The sequence below is a fragment of the Jaculus jaculus genome, chromosome 7 (assembly GCF_020740685.1).
Source record: "Jaculus jaculus isolate mJacJac1 chromosome 7, mJacJac1.mat.Y.cur, whole genome shotgun sequence".
Classification (NCBI taxonomy): Eukaryota; Metazoa; Chordata; class Mammalia; order Rodentia; family Dipodidae; genus Jaculus; species Jaculus jaculus.
The window spans coordinates 55,483,492-55,506,608 of record NC_059108.1 but is presented as its reverse complement, the minus strand read 5'-3'; the positions used below and the strand labels follow the sequence as shown (position 1 = coordinate 55,506,608).

Below are 23,117 nucleotides of genomic sequence, written 5' to 3'. Positions count from 1 at the left end.
TTATATAAAATTAAAAAAAAATGTGTTTGTGTATGTGTGGTTATATGTGTGTGTGTGTGTGTGTGTGTGTGTGCGCGCGCGCGGGAGAGAGAGAGAGAGAGGGAGGGATAGAGGTGCTAGCATAGATATACCAGAGCCTTCTGGATCTGCAAACCAACTCCAGACACATATGTCACATTGTGCATCTGGCTTTATGTGAATATTGGGAATTTGAACATGGGAAAGCAGGCTTTTCAAGTTAGTTCCTTTAACCACTGAGCAGTCACTCTAGCTCATGACATTTTTTTACATGGTTTCCTGTTTTCTTATAGTATCTTCTACTTTGAATATTTAGCTGCCTGTGATTGTTATTCCTTTTCTTCATTTTAATCTATATCTATATATATTACATATATATATAATATATAGATATAGATATTATATATATATATATATAATCTATACCTAGCCACTTGGCATTTTTAATATTACTTATGCTGCAATCCTCTCAGGAGCTGATTATTTAATTACATTTAATCATAAGCAAATTGAGAAAGCTGTTAGCCAACACTTATTATTATTATTATAGGCACTCTCCCAGGACAGTCTCTCAATGAACCAATGCCACTGTTAACAAAAGCACTATTGCATATAGCCAGAAATATGATTTCATCTGGCATGATCCACATTTGCAAGTGATCATAGTCATCACTCATGTGGACCGGTTGAATTAAGTAACTTAACGATTCAACATTTAACTATGCCAGAGCTATAACAGTGTTATAATCAGGCTATGATAATACTCAAAGTGCCTTCAAGGTTAAATATCTATTGTAATGTTAGAAATGGAAAACAGAACCTAATAGGCATTAGATGTTGTATTTGCTGCCTTTATTAAAAACTAGAACTGAGAAAGCTGATGGATAGATAGAGAGATGGACAGAAAGGGAGAAAGACATCAGGTGTTAAGTGCCTTGTGGAAAGGTAAGGACTGGACCTCATGGTGAATGTACTAATCATACAGTTAAGAAAGGAGGTCTTATTTGTGGAAGGCTGTAAGAATGTTCCTGGTATAGAATTGTTTCTGGCAAACAAGTTCAGAATCTACAGATTCATGCAACATGAGAAGTATGCAAGTTTGCTTCTTATTTTGGGTATCAGATGTGGACACTTACTAAGCTAAATGCCCCACCGGTGAGTAACACACTTTAAAAGCAATTGTGACTTGCAGGATCAGACATTTCTGTGCTTATATTAAGTAAGGGGTACTCAGTTTTGTTTTGGAGGGAGAGTTTTTGGAAGAATCTTGCTGATGTCAACCATGCCCTGTACCCAAGCAGAAGCAATGAAGAGGCTACATCAGTTTCACTGAGAGTAGGACATAAAAATGTAAATATGTATATTCCAGTAGATATTCAGGCTATCAAACTATTTATTGTCACAAAAATCTATACCATTAAACCACAGAATAAGTTATTCTTTTTACAAAGTTATTTATTAATTTGAAAACAGAGGGGGGGGGAGAGAGAGAGAGAGAGAGAGAGCGAGGGAGGGAGGGAGGGAGGGAGGGAGAGAGGGAGGGAGGGAGGGAGGGAGGGAGGGAGGGAGGGAGGGAGGGAGGGAGAGAGAATGAGAGATGGGCACCCAGGGCTTCCAGCCACTGGAAACAGACTGCAAATGCATGCAACCATTTTGTGCATCTAGCTTTACTTGGGTACTGGGAAATTGAACCCTGGTCATTAGGCATTGCAGGCAAGTGCCTGAAAAACTGAGCCATTTCTCCAGCCCCAAATAAGATTTTTTTGAAGTTTTTAATTTTCATTTCATTTTTCATAGAATTAATAATAGTATTATTAAAGTGGATTTTCCCAAACTAATATGACCCCCTGCCTGGGGCTTCACTTTTCTCTTAAAAAATCCACTATGGTAGAGAATGATATCTAGACCAATTTTTTCAGAAGGGCTAATAAGGACATGCAAAATTTCTACCCAGCTCATGTATTCAGAACCTCTAGGTTATTTTTTAAAAATATTTATAGCTGTGTTTTTTTTTTTTCTTAAAGAGAATAAATCCAAAGGCTGTGTTCTTCAAACCATCATATACTAATTTACCAAAAAATAAAACCTACTTCTTACATTCATTGATTCTGCACTGCGCCCAAATGTTTTGATAATTCATCTCTATACAGTTCGTTGGGAAACAAAGGCCAGTCCCCAGGTGTTATCTCTCAGCTGGCACAATAGCTCTGGACCAAGCTCTTCAGACTCAGAATGGAGGTGGTCAAGATTCAGAAGCTACATTTACTTATACTGCCCTAGTGACCAGGAATAACCAAAATGTTTGAAATTATTTTTATGGTCAGAAAAACAACTGAGAATAAATAATCCCAGGAATACCTCATAGAAGGAACACAACTAATATGGAATGCATTCTATGAGATCCAGAAACATCTACTTCAGTAAATCCATTTTCAAGGCACATTCCCATGATTTTTACTGTCTGTTATGGAAACCTTTATGTAAAGACTTTGACTTTTAGAAATGGTGTGTAGCACTATGCTGGTATGTAACATTAGAGTAATCCAGGACCTCATTTTCTGTTATGCCAGGTGGTAGTGGCCTTGCTGGCCTGTCAATCTTGGCATGGTGAGCCTCATCACTGTCTTTTGGCTTTGAATGTGTTGACCTAGCTGCTTTTGACTTCCACTCAGTGTCATTCTTTCTTTTGTCTAAAGATGACTTCGCTTGCTCTTTGGCTTTCTTGTCAGACAATTTGCTCATCTTGGGCTACTTGAGCTGCTCTCATATCCATATGAATCACCAGAAGTTCTTTTTGCAGTTTCCGGGCCATTTCAGCACCATATCATTCATGATCCCTGTGAGTCACTCATGTTGGAGTAAAGATAGTTACTTTCATTATTCTTGGTTTCATTCCTCTGTCTTCATAATAGTAACTATCTCCATAAGCATTGCCTCCAGAGAATTTGAGAATGTGTTTCTTCCACTTTTTCTCTTCCTATAACTCCTTTCCTTGCAAAAGGGGAGCTATGTTCTCATCCTTCTCCTGAATGAATCATCTTTCTGCCTCAATTGCCAGCTCCTCCTGTATCTCCTGAGCAATTTCACAGTTTTGTTCAAGATCTTTGTGATGCTTCTGGAGCTGAGCCTGGGCTTTCAAGTCTTCCTCTTGGAGCTGCTTAGCAACCTGGAGGTCATGCTGGAACAAAAGGTTCTGCTGAATGATACCAAATGAGGCTCGAACTCTTGTTCCTGAAGGCCATGAGACAGGGTATGGTCCTCCAAGACAGCAAAATCTCAGCACACTCCATGCCGGGCAGTTTGGACTGCTGGATGCTCACTTCAGCTATGTTGGGAGGGGGTCTGCTGCTTGCACAGCATGGCACCCAGCTAGCCCACGCCCTCAGGCCATGGCGCCCAGGGTGACCCAGTGAAGTGCTCAGGGTCTAGGGCTTGGCGACCCTACCTCCAAGGTAGCCCCCCCCCCCAGGCATGTATCCCCAAGATAAGTTTTTCTTATTGTTACTGAAATTCAGTGGGAAAAGTCTTAAATGGTACAATTATGAACTGAAAGATGCAACATTTTGTTATACTGTAAGGTCACACTGTACATATCTGGATCCATTTATAACTAACAATAACACAGTCACTGCCAAGCTGAAAAGACTTAAGGTACAGGGCAGGCAGATATTGGTGGAATAATAGCTTTCACATATATCAGCTTAGAATTTCTCACTAGAAAAAAAAAATACTGCTTGTCCATTTTTAGTTCGTTGTGATATGAAATCCAATCTACACCTCACTATTCTTGTTATTGCCATCACAGTAAACCTATTGTCTTGTAGCTCAGTGGGAAACAAGCGTCTCTGGGCTGCTTACTGAGACATGGCCTGTGAGCCTGGGAGAAGTTCTGGAGGTCAAAGATAATGTAGGACCGAGACACATGAAAAGTGACAGGTTTTCATTAAACATCAATCGTACCACATTAACGATGCTTCATAGGCTGTAATTGACACACATGGTAAGAACAACACATAAAATATGAGAGGACTGATTAGAACCAGGGTGCTTCCAGCATCTTTTCATTCTTTGTAGGAGATAGTGACACACAGCCACAACTTTAAATTTTCTTTGATTCTCTATATACAAACAGATTTAAAAGTACCTCTAATGTTTTAGAATGATTGTGCCTTGAATCAGATTGATTTAGTTTTGCTCTTGGCATATTTATAACCAAGATCCTACCGAACCATTCTTCATTTTCATCATGCACTGTAACATGCATGAAAACATGCATACACCTTACTCCTTTTACTCCTGATCTCTTTTTGTATCAGATAGTCTAAAACTGGATGTCTAGTAAATCCCAGGATTGAGAAAGCTAGTGTGCTGTGGCAGGCAAAACAATGCAGAGACTATGCTTATGAAGAAATATTGGGGTGCAGGACATTATATCTCACAATACCTTTCTTGGTCAGCTACATAAAAATCTGTTTAGACTATAAAAATTCAGACTCTGTGGTGGTTTGAATAGATGTCCCCCAATATATTCAGTATTTTATTTGCTTTTAGTTTGCATTTGCAGCCATCTGGCTGGAGGTAGTGTGACTGAGTAGATCTTAAGGTGTTGTGGTGGGTTTTAGGTTTCAATCTAAAAATATGCAAAGTGTGCCTAGCAGGAGTTCCTGAAGTGTGCTGTGTTGTGTAGCTTTTAGCTTGTACTTTTCTCTCTCTGCTTGGTCCTGTGAAGGCAGGCCAGCTTCTACTGCCATTATGGAACTTCCCCTGGATCTATAAACTTCAATAAATATCCCTTCCTCCATAACTGTGCCTGGTCTGGAAGTTCATCTCAGTGAACCTGAAGCTGTCTGCTACAGACTCCCAACTTGATGCCAGAGTTAGTGTAAAGATCATAAACGTTCATTTTCATCTGGTGCCATAACTCCATGGCACAGGGTTAACTAGTATTCAAAGACCATGTGTTACACCTCCAGTGCCACCAAAACATAATTTGTATTTTAAGCAAATAATCTCTACAACATCTGAGAACAAACACTTGTGAAAAAGAACACTGGATTAGGTTTTTCAGAAAAATTACTAGTGCAATATGGCTTTGTTTTCTTTTTCCTTTCTGAGTTTTACAAATAGTATATGCCTTGATTTCCTCATCCATAATAAATGACAAAGTTAATTTTCATAGATATTCCATGTCTAACTAGTACAATTTGTCAACTACTTTTTTTTGCTTTCTTTGTGATTTCAAATTATTGTTTTTAATTTTTAATTTTTTATTAATTAGTTTTATATTCAGCAAATACAGTCAGTTTGGTATCATTATTAGGCTTATCTGTGACCTACCCTCTCCCCTTGACCTCTCGTTGTTGTATGTGGGTTATGTATTGTGGAGTTAGCCAACAGTTATGGGTAGGATAAATGTCTCTGCATATCATGACCCAATATGTGGCTCTGACATTTTTTCTGCCCCCTCTTCAGCAAAATTTCCCTGGGCCATGTTGGGTTCATTTTTGGTCTGCTTCAGTGATGAGGTGTTGGGGGCCTCTGAGGCTCTGGATCTCTGATTTTGTAGAACTTGGTTTTTCTCTGTGTTGGTCTCCTTCCCCCTTGTACTGGTACCTGGCTCACCAAGAAAATAGCATCCTTGCTTGTTTGACCAATTTTTCTGTTTCAGCTGGGGCCCTTTTGAGGTATGATAGGGTGGCTCTCTCCTTAGGATCTACATCTATCTGAAAAAGAGAACCAGATTCTCCAATGAAGATTAAGTTAGCACCAGACAAATGAGATAACCCTTACTTTTTTTATAGAGAATTTAATAGGTGTAGGCCCTCTTATAGCCCATGATTGATGGTAGCTTGATAATGGAGAGCAGGCTTATGTTTGGATATGGTTCTGATTTGTTTCCCAGCTCCAGCTATGGGTCTCGTACCACTGAGGGGATCAGTTAACTGAATCAAGAACAATTGCTTCCCCACCATGGCTGTGTGCCACCATTGCACTTGTGTGAGCATCACAACAGGTTATTTGCTGCTAAGTAGCTTAGACCATGAGTTGCTTGGACAGATATTGGTTATTTTCCCCCAGTCGCCCCTGTAGCACCTTCTGGCACTAGACACATCTGACTGTCTGGGGACTGACTGTCTTCCAGCTTACAGCCAGGCCATTCCATTTTACTTGTCGACCACATGAGGTGTCTTCAGCAGTAGGGTCTTATCACTAACCTTTGGTGAGTCATCAAGTACTCAGACAGAAATCTGTCTTTCTTTTAGGAAACTTTGTAGGTCTCTCTGATCAAAAGCTCATTGTGGATGACAACCACATGCTGGTACTAGGAGTTACAGGTCAGTGCCCACTAAGAAAATTAAGAAAAAGATAACTAATGTACAAGAGTTACAGAAAAGTGGGGGTGGAGAGGGAGGGAGGGAAACTGTAGAAGATTAAGGTCAGTCTTCATACTGTTGCCAGTGTCTTGTGTTTCAGGTGTTCCTTCTAAGGGCCTGGTGAAGGTTCAACCATTTGGTCTGCCTTTTAGGAAGTAGAATTTTATGGTACCATTGCTTTTTGGGTCTAGATTTGTGTTTCCCACCCCTCCGCTGTCCTCCCCTCTCTCCCCACCCATCCTATTTTGTAGTCAATGAGATGCTTTCTGGGTATGTAAGGCATCTTGGGTTGATTCAGTTTAGGTGCTGCAGATGAGTGAGACTATGTGGCAATTTTTTTTTCTGTGATTGGGTAAGTTCACTGAGAATGATCTGTTCCAATGTCAACCACTTTTTGATATTAATGTTTTCAAATGAACTATCCATGAAACAGTGCTTTCTTAGACCCTGCCCTGCTGTTCTTCCTTTCCTCAGATGTTCTGTGATCATAAAGCCTGTGGTCACAGACACAACAACACATACAAAATAGAATGGTATTTATTGAGAGCAAGGCAGTGGTTACAAGTTCCTGGCAACTCACTCAAGTTTCTAAGCAATTGGCTGTTTATTTATCCAGCTAATGAAGTAGGATGTGACTAGTATGTTAATGATGTCATGTGTCTTGAATTGCAGTACATGAAGTTTCTTGTGAAATTATGTGCAATTTAAAGAAGTTTCATTCAAATTTCCCCATTATTTTGTTTGTTTCTCATATAGGAAATATGCACATGTATATATAGGCATATATGTATATATGTGTAGTTTGTTTACAATGGCTGGAGTTCTTGGCATGCTTGTTCTCTCTCTATCTGCCTTTCTCTCTCTCTCTCTCTCTCTGAAGTAAATACATTTAAAAAATAAATTATAATATTTTAAAAAAGAAGTTAGGCAAGATCTGATAATTAAAATAAAAATATATCTGTATACACATATATTTTTATTTTAATTATCAGGAGAGAGTGAGAGGCAGATAAAGAGAGAGAATGAGCGTGCCAAGACCTCCTGCCACTGTAAACAAACTACAGATGCATATGCCACCTTGGGCATCTGGCTTCCGTGGGTACTGGGGAATCAAACCTGGGTCCTTAGGCTTCACAGGCAAGTGCCTTAACAAGTAAGCCATAACCTCGGGCCCTTGTCTAACTTCTTACTTCAGAATTTGCCATTTTGTATCACATACTACAAAATTTATAGTAAATTTTCTGGGAGAAGACTTAGCAATTATGAGTTGTGAGATAAAAATACAGACTAGATTGCCAAAAGATAATGGTGGCTGACTGTGAGATAAATGTCAAAGCAAAGTCACTGCAAAGCCTGGCCATCTATCAAAAGTAAACACTGGAGAAATGCAGGATACATTTATCAAGCAACTGTTCTACTAAAAAAAAAACAACAACAACAAAAAAAACCTTTTGTTTTCCTCAACCTTGGTAACATATGATTTAGATGCTGTCATTTTACCTGCCAGAAGTTTGTGTACCAAAATGACTTGGGTCACTGCTGCATTATTTAGAGTTATATAACCTTGATTTTTGAACAATTGTGTTTTTTCTAAGGAAAAAAATCCTGTAGTAAGAAAACAATTAAGAAAGTTCATTGGTTTGACTTAGATTTAGTTTCCTTTTTCCACTAAAATTGTGATTTTTTCACTTATTTACTAAAGGTGTTTTAGTGGATAAATATTAAAATGCTTATTTACTAGCTATTTGTGGTAAAAACTGAAATAAAAGTTACAACCTAGAGCAATAATACCTAATATTTCAGTTCAAGAATATGATTCCATCAAGTATATAGATTAAGCATCTTATGCTAGGTGGGTATAATCTATGGAAATAAAGTATAAATCCACTATATATTACTATGAGCCACCACTATTCATGACCTCATAGTTTCTGACACTACCTACAAAAGACCATCATAAGAGGAGGAAAAGATCATGGCATCAAAATAAAAGAGAGACCGATTGAAGATGGGGAGGGGATATGATGGAGAATGGAAATTCAAAGGGAAAAGTGGGGGGAGGGAGGGTATTACCATGGGATTTTTGTTTTATAATCATGGAAAATGTTAATAAAACTTGAGAATAAAAATAAAAACTGAGTGGAAAACTAACTGGTAGAAGAGTCATTTCATGGAATCGCATTCTGCAGTCAAGTGCATAAAACTCTATGTGTGTATCAATGTAAATAAACCTCATACAAACAAGGAACAAATAAAATAAAAATTAAAAAAAGGGATGGCGATGGCTGTTCTCTTTCTTTTAATGGATTTCCCCACATTCCAACTATGATGATGGATTTGGAATCCATTTAACTTTTTAACACTATAAAATTCACAGACCATCTTTTTGAAATTAAGATCACATTCCAATAATCAGTAAGCTGACTCAGTATTTGAAAATTTTGAAGATCATGTTTAAATATAAGTATATGTTTGTTTATCTACATGTGTGCATACTTTTCTTCCAGAAGTATGTCTCTGTGTCTTTATTTAGAGAGAGAAATAGTAAAACTTGTCAACACTTTTCTCTGTATATTGCACCTAGCTTTGGGTTGCCAGCATAAAACACCTGACCAAGAGCAGGTTGTGGGAGAGGAAAGGGTTTATTTTGGCTTCCAGAGTTGAAGGAAGCTCCGTGATGGCAGAGGAAAACAATGGCATGAGCAGAAGTTGGAAATCACCTCCTGACCAATATCAGGTGGATAACAGCAGCAGGAGACAGTGCCAAAGAATGGCAAGGGGAGGGTGGCTATAAGACCTGCAAGCCCACCCCCAACAATACACTGCCTCCAGAAGGCATCAATTCCCAAATTTCCACCAGCTGGGGACCTAACATTCTGAACACATAAGTTTATAGAGGCATCAAACCCTGCCTCCATAAACTTATAATAATGTAAAATGCAATGCATTCAGTCCATCTTTAAAAGGCCCCATAGATTTTTATCAATCCCAATGATGTTCAAACATCCCCATAATACAAAGGTCTTTTAACTGAGTCATAACACCAACAAAAACTATAATGACACAGAATAAACATTCACACTGCAAAAGATGGCATTGGGCATGACAAAGAAATATTCACCCAATACAAGATTTAAACCAAACAGGGCAAGCACCAAACTCAGTAGCTACAAGTCCAACAACTCTGACCAGTGACAAGTCTCCAAGTCTAACCAGTGACTAGTCTGCAGAGTTCCAATTCACCCTTCTAGCTAGGCTACTCATAGTATCAGAAAACTTCACCCAGTGCCAGGAGCTTTCCTTAGCAGCCATCCTATAGTCCTCACATCTCCACTGGGTCATTGTATCTCTACTGCAATCCACAGTTCATCCTAATGCTTCTTTGCTCATGCCCACAATGACCAAATTCTGCATAGGATCAGTGGCAGTATTCTGTCAGCAAGATTGTCTTATTATAGGAAGCTAACTGGTTAGTGCACTAGAATACTTCAGGAGTGGACACTAACCTTGTATCCATATTTGGAGGCATATGGGCTGTTTTAAAACAATGTCTCATATGGTATCTATGGTAGCTGACTGTCAAAATAGTGTGTTCTGTAAGACATTTCTAATGTGAATGGTGAATTTGAAAGAATAATGTGCAATTAAGAATCTAATCTGGGAGGCTGGAGGGATGGTTTAGCAGTTAAGGCATTTCTTGCAAATCTAAGGGACCCAGGTTCAATTTCCCAGGACCCATGTTAACCAGATGCACAAGGAGGCACATGTGTTCGTTTGCAGTGGCAGAAGGCCCTGGTGCACCCATTCGGTCTCTCACTCTCCCTCTTTCTCTGTCAAGTAAATAAATATAAAATATTTCTAAAAAGAATCTAAGCTAGGTTCATAGCTCAGGGTTAAAGCTTTTACCTACTTTTACACTACTGAAAAAAAAGTAAAAATGCAAAAAGTAAAAATTGCAAGGTCTGGTAGACTATGCTCTTAAACAAAGCACTCAAAAGGCACAGGCCAGACAATCAACACAAGTTTGAAGCAATGCAGCAAAGACTACCCCTCAAAAAATACAAAACAATAAACCAAGAACTTATAGTTGCATATCTTTCCAGGCAAATTACTAATTTCTGCTTCTTTTTTCCCAGAAATGAACACAGAAAATAAACTATAGAAGTAAAATGGTTTTAATCATGGGAGCTGAGGTACTAGAAGATGAAGTTAGTAGTGACCTTGATGAATAGTGGAATGTGCACTGACTGCAACTTGGAGCACTGGGCACTGTGTCAGGTTGACTATTGCCACACACACTTGACCTGAGTCCCATGCTTCATTTTCCTGAAGTATGAAATCAGACATAAGCTTTTAAAAGCAACAAGGCCTCTTTCCTCTAAATTTCAACAATAGACACTTCAAATTTATAAGAGTATTAACAGATAATTTCATTAACTCAATAAAATAGGTTCTATTTAATCTTCATTTCTTAATACAAGAGACAGGGTTAGAGCTATTAATTAACTTGAACAGGTTTACATCACTGCAAGTGGCAGTCAAGGTCCAAACTCAGATAACTATATCCCAAGGTGAAAACTACTTCACCACTCTCATTGACTCCCACCTTACTTCCAGCCAATATTTTAATCCTCAACTGTCAGAGATTATGTCCACCTGCTTGCAAATATATACACAGCACAATTGTTCAATGTTCATCACTGTTATTCTCTGTAGCATGTAGCATATTGTCTTATAAGTGTCTTTGTAAAATGCACTCAAAGATAACAGCTTTCCTTGATGCATGCAGTTTGTGGGGTCTTTCAGAAATCAAGTAGGAAGATCATGTTCAACATTAGTGGATAAGAATGGTTCAAAATACATAGTTCACTCTTAGGCTGGTGTATACTTCAAAATGGTGTAACATAGCTATTTAATAATGTCTTTGTTTTCCATTTTTTTGTTTATTTTTATTTGTTTATTTGAGAGTGACAGATACAGAGAAAGAGGCAGAGAGAGAGAGAAATAATGGGCATGCCAGGGCCACCAGCCACTGCAAATGAACTCCAGATGCATGCACCTTCTTGTACATCTTGCTAACGTGGAAAATGAGCCTCGAACTGGGATCCTTAGGCTTCACAGGCAAGTGCTTAACTGCTAAGCCACCTCTCCAGTCCTCCATATTTCTTTCCATCTTGCATCTTTTATTACACACGCATTGAACCATCCTTAGTGTTAATAGTTAGGTATATTAACTGCAAGCAAAGCTTACTAAAATCTGGGAGGGAACCCTCATTTTAATCTGTGACTATGACAATCAGCTTCAAGTATCATTAATCAACAACTTACTTTGTTTTCTTAAATATACAAAATAATCTTAATAAATAATTTAACTCTTTTAACTGATTAGGGCTGTAGAATATCCTTAGCTTTTTTGAAAAGATTTTAAACCCCAGCACTGCACAGAGGTTATAGCTCAGTGACAAGAGTGCTGGCCTCGCATGGGCTTGATCCCCAGCAATACCAAAAAAGAAAAAAAACAGTTGACATGTAGTAAGAGCAAAATACACATATCCAGACTTCAGATCTGACTCTGAGAGCTAGAACATAAGTTTCCCTTCCCAGGTAACTTAAAATGTAAATAACTGCTTTAAGTCCCACTGAAAAGAAAATGTGCAAAGTTCCTGGTACAAGTTTAGTGTTAAACGTTTTTTAGTCCTGTCATTCTACGGTGGAACAGAGACTGGATTTTGTTTGTTTTCCGAAATTATTTCACAGTCTTCCTCCATTTCAAAGTTAAGATTCACAAAGGAACTGGATACTACTGTTTCTGGTTGGTCTGTCTGCACAATGGACTCAGCCTGCATCTTCTTTTGTTGGTACTGTCTTTCTGCTTCTTCAGACATCCTGTTTTCTTCTTCTTCTTCCTCTTCCTTCTCCTTCATCTGGTAATACTTATTAATGGCATGTTGTTATTTTGGGGTACTGATGCCCAAAACAAATGCAATCTTCTCTACAATAAAGTCACACACTGAGAGGGTTGATGTGGCAGCCCGAAGCATGTAAAACCATAAGTAGGGGCCCCAGATAAGTTTTGCTTTTCCACTCCCGACAATAACATTTTAGTTGTTGTTTGTTTTTGGATTTTGAAGGTGTTGCAGTCAGGTTCACATTGCTGGCAGAAATCACCCAACCAATCGCAGCTTGTGGGGGAAAGAGGTTTATTTTGGCTTACAGGATTGAGGGGAAGCTGCAAGATGGCAGAGGAAAATGATGGCATGAGCAGAGGGTGGACGTCACCACCTGGCCTCCATAAGGTGGACAACAGCAACAGGAGAGTGTGGCAAACACTGGTGTGGGGAAACTGGCTCCCTCCATTTTTTAAATAAAGACTTTTTTTCCACTCTCTGTATAAAGAAGTTAACTGGTTGATGCCTTTGGGAAGGTAAGATTTTCTGAAGTTATCACTTATTGTTTAATCTCAATTAAAATATTTTAACATGAAATGCACAAAGGTAACTATGTACAGTTTAGTGTGACACTGACAACAATCTGTATTTAATATGCTTTCTAGTGTTTTGAACTAATTATAATTATATTCTGTGCATGAGCCTGACTTGTCAGGCACATCCAGAGCTAGTATATGCAGGTCCTAGAGTTAGGAAGGAGTCACTCTACCTGCCCTTAACATTCTTTCTGCCTCTCTAGAGAGTATCCAACATCAGAACACATAAAGACATGTGTGATGCCTTGTAATTCAGGCACAGGAAAAAATACATTATTATACCTGGATGTGGAGGAAGGTACAAATTAGGAGATTTTTACTAAAAGTGAGAATTGAACTGTTCTCCAAGGAAGAGATGAAGAATGGTATTCCTGATGACAGACATGAGGTCAAGTAAAAGCCTAAAGATCTGTGATTATGTGTGTACTGTGTATGAGATTAAAGAAAATGTAGGTTTGAATATTGAGGACAAAATAGAGAATTTTCTTGAATGTCACCAATATCTAGCCATTAATATCTTACAACATGACCAGCAGGGATAAAAGGTTGAGAAGGACTATGGGAGGAAGAAGAACTTTACAGTAGCCTGATGAAGTGAAACCAGTGAGGTGCTCGCAATGTCTCCCAAGCTGCTTCTTCCTTGACAATGTTGCCTGTCTCTGCAGAATTGCCATGCATACCCTCATACAGGAAAAACTCCAGCTTCTTTGGATGAGAGTCACTCTCTCACTCCCAGTTTGAATCTCTGAGGTAGCAATGAAGATTGTCAAATTAAACAAATCCACTTAAATTTTCAATACTATGGGGCTAGAGAGATGACTAAGTGGATAAAACACTTTCTTGCAAAGCTTAATGACATGGGTTTGATTCCCCTAGTACCCAAATGCAGAAAGTGGCACATGGATCTATAGTCTCTCTCTGCCTCTCTCTGTGTTTCTCTCTGCTTGCAAATAAATAACTAATAGTATTTTAAATTTTTTTTTTTTTTTTTTTTTTGGTTTTTCGAGGTAGGGTCTCACTGTAGTCCAGGCTGACCTGGAATTCACTATGGAGTCTCAGGGTGGCCTCGAACTCACAATCCTCCCACCTCTGCCTCCCGAGTGCTGGGATTAAAGGCGTGAGCCACCACGCCCGGCTTTAAAATTTTTTAATACTAGGGCTGGGAAGATGGCTTGGCAGATAAACCACTTGCCTATTAAGCCTAAGGACCCAGATTTGATTCCGTAGTACCCATTGTAAGCCAGATGCACAAGGTGGCATATGCATCTGGAGTTTGTTTGCAGTGGCTAGAGGCCATGGGATTCCCATTCTCTATCAGCCTCTTTCTCTCTCTCTCAAATAAATATTAAATAAAATTAAATTAAACAAACCCAACACTATAGGAGAACAGTGTAATTTTTTTTCTTGCAAATTGATTCAAATCCTTAAAAATTTAGATATAAAAAAGCCTTCCTAGTGAAGGTATTTTAATCATTAGCCAAAATGGTTACCACTGATTCTACCAGTTCTCAGAAACCATTATCCTGTTATCTCAATGACTATTTTCGACAATGTCTTATTTCCATTTTTCCTGGGAGTTTTACTGTCAATCTATAGCATATTAACTCTTGAGTAATTAAGGGGTCACCTTTGACATTATAATTGGCTTTTATTGATAATATTAATACAAGTTACAAAATACAATATAATATATTTTTATCATATTCTATAGTGTACCTGTGTATTGGAATGTGATGTGTCTCAAGCTATGTGTCAGTCCTGTGCATGGCTAAAAATACATAATTTTATTTTATTTTTTTTGTTTGTTAAGACAAATCAGTATTCAAACTTTGAGTCATTTCTTGAATGGAGTTCAAAGAGCACCATGGAATACCATTGACTTATGACTTACCATGAAGCATAATTCATTAGTATCTGGAATCCAATTTTTACTTAATTGTAAAACTTTTGCAAGAAACTCTAATTGGCCTATTGGCATACTACATTTTTTCCTTTGCATTTGTGTATGTGTATGGATATAGAATGTGTCTGTGATATGTGATGTATATGCACATGTATGCAGAGGCCAGAGTACATTTGATGTTCTTTTATCACTCATCTGCACATTTCCTTAAGATGGGGTCTCTCCCTCAACCTGGAGCTGCTGTCAGTCAGCAACCTCCAGCCATTCTCAGTTCTCTGTTCCACTGTGAACTGGGTTTAAAGATGTGTAGACATTTTATTGCATGGGTCTGAAAAAATCAAACATAGCTGGCGCAGGCCTGGGAGCCCCTCATGCTTAAGTGGCAAGTGCTTTTAGCCACTGAGCCATATCCCCAGCCTCTTTTATAATGGAATTCTTTTAAAACATTTTATTATTTATTTATTTATTTGTTTGTTTGTTTATGAGAGATACAGACATACACACACACAGGGAGAGAGAGACAGAGTATGGGTGCATTAGGGCCTCCCACCACTGCAAAGATGTCTAGAGGCATGTGCCACTTTGTATCTGGCTTACACTTGGTACTGGAGAATCAAACTCTGGCCATCAGGCTTTGCAAGCAAGTACCTTTAACCACTGAGCAAGCTTTCCAGTCCTAAAATATCTTTTATATATCACATTTGCTCTCACCTCCTACTTTATGGAGATTTCCTAAGAAATATTCAGTCTCTGTTTTTTTTCAATATTGGCATTCCAAAACCAGGTCATTGAAATCAATGTGGTTACTAATCCAGGTACCAGATTTTTTAGAAAATTATAATTTGATTGTATAATCAAATCAAGCATTGTAACTATAAAAGAAAATGAATAGTTTAATTAGAAGGTTTTAGCTTTTAGACAGTGTATGCATATTGAACTGATACATACAATATGTATGTATGTCTATATATATATATATATATATATATGCATATATATATGTATGTGTATGTGTATACACACACACACACACACACACATCTGTCCACATACATAATCTGGCATATATACATGTATATATATTTTTGTTTTGTTTAGAAACTGTTAACATTTATACATCACATGAATTGGAAATACAAGTTAATTGTGTTAAAAAGGGAATTAGTCAACTCTTGATATTCTCTTTGAATGCCCTAGAAATGAAGTCATTGACTAGAGCCCGTATCCAATATTTCCATTTTACTCTTTCACATTTAGCCCCTTGAAGAAAATGATGTACATTCTGCCTTGTAGAAATGAAGTTTAAAAAAATTTTTTTATTACTTTTGTACTCAGTGAATACAATCAAGTTGGTACCATTGTTAGCCTCCTCCCTGTCCTCCCCCCTCTGCAGGGACCCTCGTCATTGGGGAATATGGGTCATGCATTGTGAGGTTAGCCATCAGTTATGGGTAGGAGGAAATGTCTCTGTGTATCATGACCCAACGTGTAGCTCTGACATTCTTTCTGCCAAAATTATAGCTTGTTTTCTGGCAGAAATGAGGCAGTTTAGGAGTGGCAGGGACCTACAGTGAATAGGTTTCTCTTGGTTAAACATGGGAATTGTCCTTGTGCCTGTTGGAGAAAAGCTAGGTCATCATACTTTTCTACAGGTTAGAAGACAACAGGGACTTGCCTTTCTTTATCTTTGTCCCCTCAGGGAATTTTTCCATTCCCTTCCAAAAAGGCCCTTCCTAGAGAATTAAGATTTCTGGGAAGATGCCTTTTTTTCCAGAAATCCTGACCCCAGACACCTGAAGTAAGCATTAGTTGGCTAGACCAGATGCCCATATATGGGGCTCACATAAAAATTTCCAACTCAAGTCTTGAGGAGGGCTTCTCAAACCTCCTCTTTCCTTCCTGGGCAAGAACTCTGCTTTAATTCCTTCTCCTAAGTTCTGGTCTTCTCAAACCCCATCTTGCCTCCATGAGCTCTATTGTCCTTCCTTCCTTCCCTTAAGCTCCCTGTCTCTTAAAGTTGTGCCTCCTAAAGGTCTAAGCTATAATGTATATGTGTGTGTATGTATATATATATATATTTTTTTTTTCTTTTTCCCTGAACTTTAGCCTCTCATCTGTTATTTCATTCATCAGCTTAATAAGAAAAGAATTGGGACACCCCTAAATTTTGATTCATTGGCATATATTGGTGCCTGAGCAGAAGAACCCCAAATTTCCCATATGAGACAGATATTATATAGACTAGGAAACTTTTGATGTAAGTGTATGGCTGAAACTAACTTTAATTAATCCTTGTTTAAGCCCTTAAACTGCCACTGCTTCATCAGCTATCAAAATCTGTTAGAAGATTCCTTGAATTTCATATCATTTCTACTCACTGACTTGACAAGTGGTCAATAAAGTGGTTGGTAAGACTTCAATGTATGTTACACACACCAAGATAAATAAAAGAATAACCTTACTTTTCTCTTGCTATGTGTCTTGCAGTAGGTACGGACACAAATTTATAACCACAAATGGCCATTAATACATCCATTGTTCTTCCTCTTAAAATATACCAGGAAAGGGAATATACACAAGCTGGAGCCTTTCACACTATGTCACCCACCTATTATTTACTATAAATAATGGCATGACTGGGCTAGGGGTTTGAAGGGAGCTGTGGCACGGTTCCTTTCACTAGGAGCCCAGTTGACATAGGAATGCTTGAATTTTGTAACTGCTTAAACTTATATTAGGAAACAGAAGAAAGCCATTCTTGAGTGGGGGACAAAGAAGGAGAAACTAAGGACAATTGTTAAGATTTCTTTACAAAATTTCAAAGGTAGCAGATTTACTTGATAGACCTATATGCTGGAAATGGAAAATTAACTGAGGGCTTTCCAACAGCTACTGAATTTATTTCTTCCACTTTGTAGATTTAAATTAAAGCCTCCCCTCACTCAAGGAGACAAATATCAGCTTTTTGAGTTTTTACCCAAAGTTTGTCTTACTTAAAAGAATGGAAATCGAACTGGAGAAGCAATGGGATTTCTTTCACTAGGAAATTGAACTGCTGTGACACAAATACAGTTGATGTTTCTTAACATGTATAAAATTGGTAATTAAAATTGTGAATAGATTATATGGATATAAGACATAAAAAATTAATAAAATCAACATCTACACTATTCACATCATAACTTTTTTAATATTTAGAAAATTATATTTTGCACACATGCGTGCATGTTTGTGTATGTGTGGAAATGCCAGGTCCTCATGTCTCTACAAGTCGAGAATGCACCATTTTTTTGGTATCTGACTTTACATGGGTGGGGGGGCTCTGAGCAATTGAACCCTGGCTGGCAAGCTTTGCAAGCAGGCACCTGTAACAGCTGAGTTGTCTTTCAAGCCCCCGTGTGGTAGTTTGGATGGGTGTCCTACAATAGATTCAGGAGTTTTTTTTTAAGCTTTTAGCTTAGATCTCCAGCTACTGGCTAGAGGAGGTGTACTGTTGGCAGATCCTGCGATCCAGCGCTAAGATGTTACTGGAGACAGATATGAATCCCAGCCTAGGAAACACAGAGTGCTTCGGTTCTGCCTGGGTTCCCTGCTGTTTGGCTTTTGTGTGTGTGTGTGTGTGTGTGTGTGTGTGGTGCATTTTCTTGTTTGTTTGTTTGTTTGTTTGTTTCCATTATGGAACTTCCCCAGAAACTGTAAGCTTCAATAAATCCCTTCCTCACATAAACTGAGCCTGGTTTTGAAGTTCATCCCAGCAACGTGATTTTTCCCTTGAAATGTTTCCAACAGTAGTTGGTAAGTTTCCAAACCTACCACAAGTAACACCCAGCAGCAAATATTGGTGACTTCACTTCACAAATTGGGACGCTTGATATATTTCATACAAATAACTAGACTATAATAAGGAAACTTTTACTATTAATCAAAGGTATTATTTTTTATTATTTTGAATTGGTTAAACATTTTATCAAAGACATGTGATTTCGTAGCTCAAGCCTAGTAAGCAATACATTCTAGTAAACGAAATTCTAGTCAAAGACAATATTCATTTCCCTGCCAGTCGCCTTATTCCTTGCGGTTGATACCAAGACAAAATAATCAAAAACACCTTATCATATGTTGTTCTGGTTTTCAATATTACTATTACATGAGACCATATTTGCATTAATTATTAACTTTGCTTTATGGTAATTGACTTGAGAATTTTCACAGGTATTGCCTCAATACATGCATACACACATCCCCTTTAAAACCAAAGCCCAACCTAAAAATAATAGGAAAGTTAGTGGTTGGCTTTTATATATTTTGGTAATTATTTAACATTTTATTTATTTATTTGAGATAAAGAGAGAGAGAGAGAAGGAAAGAGGCAGATAGATGAGAGAGGAGAGAGAAAGGCAATGGGTGTGCCAGGGTCTCCAGCTTTTCCAAACTAACTCCAGATGCATGTGTCACTTTGTGCATCTGGACTTAACTGAGTACTGGTGAAATGAAGTCAGGTCCTTAGGCTTTGCAAGCAAGCACCTTAACCACTGAGCCATAGCTCCAGACATCCTGGTGATTTTATAGATAATGCATTCCTGGTCTAAATTTTTTACTTATATACTTTTTATTGCTTAAGAAATTATTAATAATTTATTTCTTTATTTTTATTTATTTAAATGTGTGTGTACTTATTTAAATGGGAGCACCAGTGTGTCTTATTATTGTAAATATATACATTTTATTAATTTGTAATCAGAGAGAGAACAGGAAAGAGAGAGAGAGCAAGAATGGGCAGTTCAGGGTCTCCTGTCACTGCAATGAACTCTATATGCATGTGATACTTTGTATATCTGGTTTTCGTGGATACTGGGGAATCAAACCCAGGCTGTCCACCTTTGTAAGCAAGTGCCTTTAACCACTGAGAAAGCTCTTCTCTTATTATTGAAAATAAACACCAGACTTATGTGCCACTTTTTTTGAGCCTAGTTTTATGTGTATTTTGGAATCAAATCCTGGCTGATAGGCATTGCGAGCTTGTACTTTTAACCACTAAGCAGTGTACCAGCCTGAATACTTTTTATTATTGTCTGTGGTTTTCTATAAGGCTATTCCTAATATTTCTAGTTAATCAAACTATCAAAAGTTTTAAAATGATTTTTTTAATACTCAGATTTTTTGACAATGCACTACCAGTTCCATCGTTATCTCTCTCTCTCCCCCAACAATATCTAGTGTTCTCCTGTCTTCATTTCCTTACTGTGATTTTTTTTTAAATCTTTTTCTGGGGTATAATGTAATTACTCATTATGATACTGATTTACATGTTCCCAAGTCTCCAATGTATATTTTCCAACAATCTATTGTTCATTTGCAAATCTTCATTGAGGAGATGTGTATTTGGATTTGTAGCCCATTTTTATTTACATGATTTAGAATTTTCCATGCGATTTTTTAATATTTATTTTTATTTATTATTTATTTGAAAGCAACAAACAGAGAGAAAGAGGCAGAGAAAGAGAGAGAGAATGGGCGTGCCAGGGCCTCCAGCCACTGCAAACGAACTCCAGATACCTGCGCCCCCTTCTGCATCTGGCTAATGTGGGTCCTGGGGAATCGAGCCTCGAACCGGGGTCCTTAGGCTTCACAGGCAAGCGCATAACTGCTGAGCCATCTTTCCAGCCCCACCATGTGATTTTTTTCTTTAATTATTTTTTTACTGACAACTTCCATGATTATAAACAATACCCATATTAATTCCCTTCCTCTCCTCACTTTCCCCTTTGAAACTCCACTCATATCCCCTCTCCCCTCAATTAGTCTCTCTTTTATTTTGATGTCTTCATCTTTTCTTCCTATTATAATGGACTTGTTTAGGTAATATCAGGAACTGTAAGGTCATGGATATCCAGGCCATTTTGTGTCTGGAGGAGCACATTATAAGAAGCCCTATTCTTCCTCTGGCTCTTACATTCATTCCGCCACCTCTTCTACAATGGACCCTGAGCCTTGGAAGTTGTGATAGAGATATTTCAGTGCTGACCACTCCTCTGTCACATCTTCTCAGCACCATGGTGCCTTCTGAATAATCCAAAGGTCACTGCCATCTGGAAAGAGAAGGTTCTCTAACCAAAAGTGAGAGTAGCATTAATATATGTGTGTGAACATTAAAAAGAGTGCTAGCTGGGAAATTTGATGAGCATAGTGTATACATTTATCCAGACAGCAGCAGATGTTAGGGCTCATGACTACCCCTATTGTAGGTTTTCATTATCAGGTATGTATTCCCTCCCATGGAGTGAGACTCCAGTCAAATTAGAGGACTGTTGGTTTCCCCCATAACCGATGTGCCACTATTGCACCTGTTAGCTCATTTGGCCTGACTGGCCAAATATAAATCTTGCAGTGTCTACTGTTGATTATCATCACTGGTGATTTCTGTCTCTCCCATTGAACTGCATGCAATGTGGCTTTTTCTAGTTTTCTGTCAGCTGGTCTACACAGAGGAGGTTTTCAGCTCAGTTCCAGCAAGAATTCTCAGTGAGCTTGCAGCACAAGTATGTGTAGTCTTCAGCAAAAGGATCTTACTATCCCGGATGGGAAATCAAAAGCCTCAGCAATGGCCTGTAATGCTTTGGGAGCATCAGGGACCTCCCCGACAAGCAACTTACTGAGAGGTACTCCAATCATGGCAATGAAAATTTTCTAGTAACACTCTATGGCTCCTGAATGTTGCATTGTCCAAAAAAGTAGGTTTCCATATGACTTATTTATTTCCCTTTAGGCTTTGACTAGCCTTCCCTCCACTTTTTCTATACTTAATTTCTTCCCTTAACCTCACTTAGGCCTTTTCACCCACATTAATCTGTTCTTCTACTTACATATATATAATACCATCCTATTAAGTCCCCCTCCCCTTCCTGTTCCCTTTATATCTCCTTTCTAGCTTTCTGGCCTCTGCTACTGAGTTTTATTCCTACTCACATAGAAATGCAATCATTTGTAGCTAAGATCCACATATGAGAGATAACATGTGGCATTTGGCTTTCTGGGCCTGGGTTACCTCAATTAGTATAATTCTTTCCACATCCATACATTTTCCTAAAAATTTCATAACTTCATTTTTCTTTACCACTGAGCAGAACTCCATTGTATAAATGTACCACATCTTTATTATCCACTCATCACTTGAGGGGCACCTAGGCTGATTCCATTTCCTAGATATTGTGAATAGAGCAGCAAAATACATGGTTGAGAAAGTATCTCTAAGGTACTGAGACAGTTCCTTAGGATATATGCCTAGGAGTGCTATAGCTGGGTCATACGGTAAATTTATTTTTAGTTGTCTCAGGAACCTCCACACTGATTTCCACAAAGGCTGGACCAAATTGCATTCCCACCAACAGTATAGAAGGATTCCTCTTTTACTGCACCCTTACCAGCATTTATGGTCATTTGTTTTCATGATAGTAGCCACTCTTACAGGAGTGTGATGAAATCTCAATGTCGTTTTAATCTGCATTTCACTGATGATGAGAGATGTAGAACATTTTTTATTTTATTTTATTTATTTATTTATTTATTTATTTATTTGAGAGTGACAAACACAGAGAGAAAGACAGATAGAGGGAGAGAGAGAGAATGGGCACGCCAGGGCTTCCAGCCTCTGCAAACGAACTCCAGACGCGTGCGCCCCCTTGTGCATCTGGCTAATGTGGGACCTGGGGATCTGAGCCTCGAACCGGGGTCCTTAGGCTTCACAGGCAAGCACTTAACTGCTAAGCCATCTCTTCAGCCCTAGAACATTTTTTAGATGTTTATGTGCCATCTGTATTTCTTCTTTTGAGAACTCTCTATTTAGTTCCATAGTTCATTTTTTAAATTGGGTTGTTTAATTTCTTATTATTTAACTTTTTGAGTTCTTTGTATATCCTAGGGATTAATCCTCTTTCAGATTTATAGCTGATTTTCTCCCTTTCTGTAGATTGCCTCTTTGCACTATTCAGTGCTTTTTGTTTTGTTTTGTTTTGTTTTGTTTTGCCATGCATAAGATTTGGAATTTCACAAGGTCCCATCAGTTAATCTGTGGTTTTATTCCTTGAGCAATGGGGGTTATATTCAGAAATTCTTTGCCAAGAGCAATATGTTGAAGGGTTTCCCCTAATTTTTCCCATACCAGTTTCAGAGTTTGTGGACTGATTGTAAGGTCTTTGAGCCATTTGGACTTAATTCTGGTGCAGGGAGAGAGATAAGGATATACTTTCATCCTTCTACACGTAAATATCCAGGTTTCCCAGCACCATTTTCTAAAGAGGCTGTCTTTTCTCCAGTGAGTATATTTGGAATTTTTGTTGAA

The 23,117-nt window shown here is 38.2% G+C and overlaps 1 protein-coding gene and 1 pseudogene across 1 annotated transcript in view; one reads left to right on the top strand and one right to left on the bottom strand.

Annotated features, from left to right (window-relative positions):
* Positions 1-23,117, top strand: part of Fut9 (fucosyltransferase 9) — a 267,934-nt gene that overhangs the window by 62,762 nt on the left and 182,055 nt on the right. The gene's annotated exons all lie outside the window — the stretch shown is intronic.
* LOC101599499 overlaps positions 2,473-23,117 on the bottom strand; it is a 66,359-nt pseudogene continuing 45,714 nt past the window's right edge.